General features: G+C 41.8%; 1 pseudogene; it reads left to right on the plus strand.

The window, feature by feature from the left end:
• Nucleotides 1-1,796: 1,796 nt before the first annotated feature.
• Nucleotides 1,797-5,431, plus strand: LOC110596112 (annotated as a pseudogene).
• Nucleotides 5,432-5,642: the final 211 nt, after the last annotated feature.

The following is a 5,642-nucleotide window of genomic DNA, read 5'->3' on the forward strand; positions in this document are numbered from 1 at the left end:
AACCTATTTACGTAGTAAATCCCCACTTGTATCCCACAACTTAAAGTTAAAAAACAAAAAAACAAGGCCGGGCATGATGGCTCATACCTGTAATCCTAACAATGTGGGAGGCCAAAGCAAGAGGATTGCATGAGCCCAGGGGTTGGAGACCAGCTGGACAACTTGGTGAGACCTCGTCTCTACAATAAATCAAGAAAAATTAGCCAGGCATGGCAGCACACGCCTGTAGTTCCAGCTACTTGGAAGGCTGAGGTGGAAAGATCTCCTGAGCCCAGCAGGTCGAGGCTGTTGTGGCTGTGAGCATGCTACTGTACTCCAGCCTGGGCGACAAAGTGAGACTCCAACTCCAAAAAACAAACAAAAACAAAAAACAAAAAAGAAGTTTGCTTCAGGCAGCATCCCACATGAGCAAATCATATGTCAATATGTGCGTGACCTACTTGCACCCTGTACTTGCGTGTATTGAAGAAAGTCGTGAAGATGCTAATAACTTATGCACATCTTATCTTCCATTGACAAGTTTTGCATAAGCTAGATAGCTTGACTTTGAGTTTCTGAATGGAGGCGGGGGCCCCCCTCAGATGATGAATCTTCTCTGGTAGGCCTTCTGGAAACCAAAGTTAGGTCCCATTCTCATTCTCTCTTGGGGAAAATGAAGTGCTCAAAGGAGGTATGTCCCTAAAGAAATAACAAAAGCAGTTTTTATTGCAGCTTATGCCTTCAAAGTTGTGGCTTCAGCCAATAACATATTATCCAGCATAACCTCTCCATTTGGGCTTATTTTCATTCTACTTAAAGTTTTCCTCTCTTGTGTTTCTTTGAAAGGGGGCTTATAGGTACAGTGGCTGAGCTTTCAATGGTCTGCCATGCAAATAAGACACTCCAACTCAGTGTGCTCACCTGGAAAAATATTTTATTAGGCAAATAAAGCAGTAAGTCACCTTTTCCTCAGAACAAATACAAAGATGTTCAGCCTTTTGTCATTTCTCCTCCTTTGCCAAGCAAACGACCCACTCATCCCACTGAATTGTTTCTCGTGTGAGTTCATGGGAGGCAAACGGTTCTAGCGGGAGGAGATGTGGTAAATTTGCTTAACAAGAACATTTCTAAACGGAGGCTTCTGGTTTTAACTTTGCCAACCGGAGTAGCCGGTATTTGTCTGACTGTAAAACTCGGTGAACTTCCAGACATGCCCCTAAGGAATTAAAATCCGAATCATTTCCCTTGGCCATGACACAGAGAGGTGGCTGCTGAGGTGAGAAAGTCACCACCAGGAGGAAAAACCAAAACAAAACAAAAGAACTCAGGCTTCAAAGTAGATAATGAACTTGTAACCACCCAAATATATCAACAAGGTAAGTTTAATAGACTATCTTTTCTTATTTCCTCAGACTCCTCTAAAGCTGTGTTTTAATTATTCTTCCCCTTTTATAATTCTTTGGAAGCTCATGGAACATGGAATCCCTTATATACAAATATTGTGGAGATGAAGAAACAGCAGGATATGATTTGCTTCTGACCCTTGGAGTCTTTGGGGACAGGCCTGGGCCCTGGGGACACACACAACAAGTTGGGATGGGGAAAAGATGGGAGAAGGCAAATCCCTACTCTGGCTTCCTGCCCCTTGGGTTATGATGAGAACCCCATGGGGGCTGGGGGCAGAGTCTCTTCTGAAGGTAGGAGGCTGACATAGAAGACTTGTGTTAAGATATCTTGCGTCTGCTTGTTCTGAAGTGAGTCTTGTCTCTGTGTCACTAGAACAGTGGCCTAAAAGAAAAGGGAAGCGTCAAGGAACCATGGACCTGGAGAGGAGATATATAGGCTCCGGTAATCCTTGGCCCCTAAGGCCAGCAGTTGGCTACCCCATCAGGCTGACTTTGCAGTAAGGGGCAGGGAGAATGTTTTTTCTGTGGCACTCAACTCAAAGCCTGACCACACTTTCTTCTAAAGGTGAAAGAATTTCAAAGAACATCCATAATTGTCAGCAGCCAAGCCTCTTGGGGGGAAAAAATTGGCTATTGGCTTACCTTACTTATTTCAGAAGTATAAACATGAACATTCATTTCTTCCTTGTAGCCTGCAGAGGGATGGTGTCATTGAGAAGAGCAATGTCCCTCCACTGTTTGGAGCAAGAGTCAGGAGACTTTTTCTGGAAAGGACCAGACAGTAAATATGTTAGACTTTGTGGGCCATCTAGTCTCCTGCTGTTAGAACCTGAAAGCCATAGTAAGGCTGTGTTCCAATAAAACTTTATTATTTGAACTTCCCGTACATTTTACGTGTCATGAAATAGCAATCTTCTTTTTATTGTTTTCTGCCGTTTAAAAATATCAAAACCATTCTTAGCTTGCAGACTCTACACATATAGGTGGCAGGCTGAATTTACCCTGTGGTCCACACCTTGTTGACCTCTGGTCAACAGTAATGAACGTCAATATTTTTTATTAATTAAAAGGCTGAAACACTTTAAAATAAGCTGTCTTGAGGTATATTTAGTACACAATAAAATATACCGATTTTAACTGTACAGTTTAGGAAGTAATGTAGTCACGTAACCACCTTCACAATCAATATATATTAGAGGCACTTCCAAAAACTCGGAGTTATTTTTAGAGGGCAGGCTCTTTGTAGTACAGGCTTCCCTTGCTAGGCAAGTGTTCTAGGAGACCATCGGCATCAGTGTACCAGCTAGCGTTGTGAGAGGCTGCATTCGGCTTCAATGAGACTTTTTTTTTAAGATTTGTTCAACACATTTTGCCCATTTCATGATGGGTGATTTATGAGCGCGCTTACCCACACTGCTCTGAGTGTTCAGCAGTTTTTGAGCAAAAACAGCATGACCCTGGGTCCCACCTTTCCTATTCACCTGATCTTGCCCCAAGTGACTTTTTTTGTTTCCCCAGATGAAAAAAGTCCTCACAGGGAAATGTTTTGCCGATGTTTGTTTATACTGAGTTAAAGTTCTTTATGTATTTTGGACATGTCTGTTGTCAGATATATGCATTACAAATGTCATCTCTCAGTCTATAGCTAGGTTTTTCACTTTCTTCATAGGGTCTTTTTAAAGAGCAGGTGTTTTACATTTGATAAAGTCCAATTTATCAATTTTTTCTTTTATGGCTCATGTGACAAATCTGTTAACATTTAAAACATCATGGATTCTCATATGATGGCAGATATTCTGTATCTACCAATTGAGAGAATAACACAATACAAAGATCATGCTTAAGGGTTTTTTTTTTTTAGCAGCTTTATTGAGATATATGAACAATTCACATGCCATAAAAATTCGCTCATTTAAAGTGTGCAATGCAATGGTTTTTGGTATATTCACAGAGCTGTATATGCAAGATTACTATCGTCAACTTTAGAGCATTTTCATGACCTCAAAAAGAAATCCTATACTTTTTAGGTAACACCCTCCTCTCCCCTCCTCTCCCCTCCTCCAGAGCTATGCAAATACCGATCTACTTTCTGTCTCTACAGATGACCTTATTCCAACATGTAGACTGAATCATATAATATGTGGTCTTTTGTGACTGGTTTCTTTTACTTAGCATATTTTTAAGGTTCATTTACGTTGTGGCATGTATCAATATTTCATCCCACTTTTATGGCTGAATAATTATTTCATTGATGAATTTACTGCATTTTGATTATCCATTCATCAGTTGATGGATATTTGAGTGGTTCCATTTTTGGGTTGTTAGGAAGGATCCTGCTATAAATATTCGTGCACAAGCGTTTATGTGGACATGTGTTTTCATTGCACCTTGGAGGGGAATTGCCGGATCATATGGCAACTCTGTGTATAACTGGTTGAAGAGCTGTCATAGATACTTTCCACAGAGGTTGCACGATTTTGCATTTCCAGTGGCAAAGTCAGAAGATTCGTGTTTCTCCACATCCATGCCAACACTTATCATCTGACTTGTTGATTCTGACCATCTTACTGCATATGAGTGGGATCTTATTGTGGCTTTGATTTGCATTTTCCTGATCACAACACACTCTTCTTTAAAGAAATGTTTTTTTAAGGGGCTGGAGATAGGAGGAACAGTTTACCGCAAAGGGCGTAGAGGAGTTTGGAGGGATAATGGACCTATTCAGTAACGGAATGGTGATGGGGGTTACATGACCATATATGTTTGCCAAAATTTACAGGGAAAAAAGCCTATTTAGCTCTTTTGGCCATTTAAAAAATTGTGGTTTAAAATTTTTTTTTTATTACTGATCTATTGGGGTTCTTTATCCATTCTGGAGAAAAGTCTCTTATCAGATATGTGATTTGCAAATCTGTTTTCCCATTCTGTGGATGGTATTTCGCTTTCTTGATGAAGTACTATAAAGCACAGAAGCTTTGTGTTAAATTGATTAAGTCCAATGTATTTATTTTTTTCTTCTGTTGCTCACGCTTTTGGGGTCATATCTAAGAATTCTTCATTAAGTCCAACACATGAGGACTTATCCTCATGTTTTCTTCTAAGAGCTTTATAGTTTTAATTCTTACATCTAGGTCTCTGCTCTATTTTAAGTTACTTTTATATATGGTGTGAGGTAAAGGCCCAACTCCATTCTTTTGCAAATGAATATCCAGTTGTCCCAGCACCATCTGCTGAAAAATCTATTCTTGTCCCACTGAGTCATCTTGGCACTCTTTTCAAAAACCAGACTGGCCAGAGAGATATATGGATTTATATCTAGACTCTCAATTATATCCCATCCATCCCTATATCTACTTTTGCGCCAGCACCGCCCTACCTCGATCACCATTGCCTTGCAGCGAGTTTTAAAACCCAGACGTGCGAGTCCTCCTACTCAGTTTCCTCTTTTGCAAGATTGTTTGGGCTATTCAAGGGCCCTTGCCATTCTGTATGAATTTTAGGATCCGTTTGCGAGTTTCTGCAAAGGAGTCAGCTGGAAATCGTGTTCGCGGCCTTGGCTCTCCAACGCCAGCACCGCCTCTCGCTCCCCGAGCTCCAGCAGAAGGAGCAGTGGGGTAAGCAAGGAGATCTCTAGCCCATGGCTCGTACAGCGCACAGCCCGCAAACCGACGGGTGATAAAGCAGCCGGGAAGCAACTGGCTACAAAAGCCGCTCGCGAGCGGGCGCCCTCTCCTGGAGGGGTGAAGAAAGCTCATCGCGACAAGTCTGGTGCTGTGACACTCCGTGCAATGAGACCCGCTCCCAAGTCCACTGAACTTCTGGTTCACAAACTTCCTTTCCAGCGTCTGGTGCGAGAAATCGCTCAGGACTTGGAAACAGATCTGCGCGTCCAGAGCGCAGCTGTTGGTGCTTTGCAGGAGGTAAGGCAGGCCTAGCCGGTTGGCCTTTTTGAAGACACCAACCTGTGTGCTAGCCATGCCAAACGTGTAACCATTGTACCAAAAGACATCCAGCTAGCACGCCGCATACGCGGAGGACGTGTTTAAATCCAATATGATGGGAAGCATTTCATTAACAGCAACAAAAAAATTCTTCCTGTGATTGGTAGTTCTGGATATTCGATTTTTTTTTTCCCCTTATGGGGTCAAAGGGGAAAAAAATCGTATACAAGGTATACGATTGCCAGTGGAAAAATAGGCGACAGAAATCAGGCATTGGCAGTTTTTCCATTTTCATTTGTGTGTGAATTTTTAATAT

Source organism: Carlito syrichta, unplaced genomic scaffold (assembly GCF_000164805.1).
Source record: "Carlito syrichta isolate Samal-C Ts95f unplaced genomic scaffold, Tarsius_syrichta-2.0.1 Scaffold306946, whole genome shotgun sequence".
NCBI classification, from domain to species: domain Eukaryota; kingdom Metazoa; phylum Chordata; class Mammalia; order Primates; family Tarsiidae; genus Carlito; species Carlito syrichta.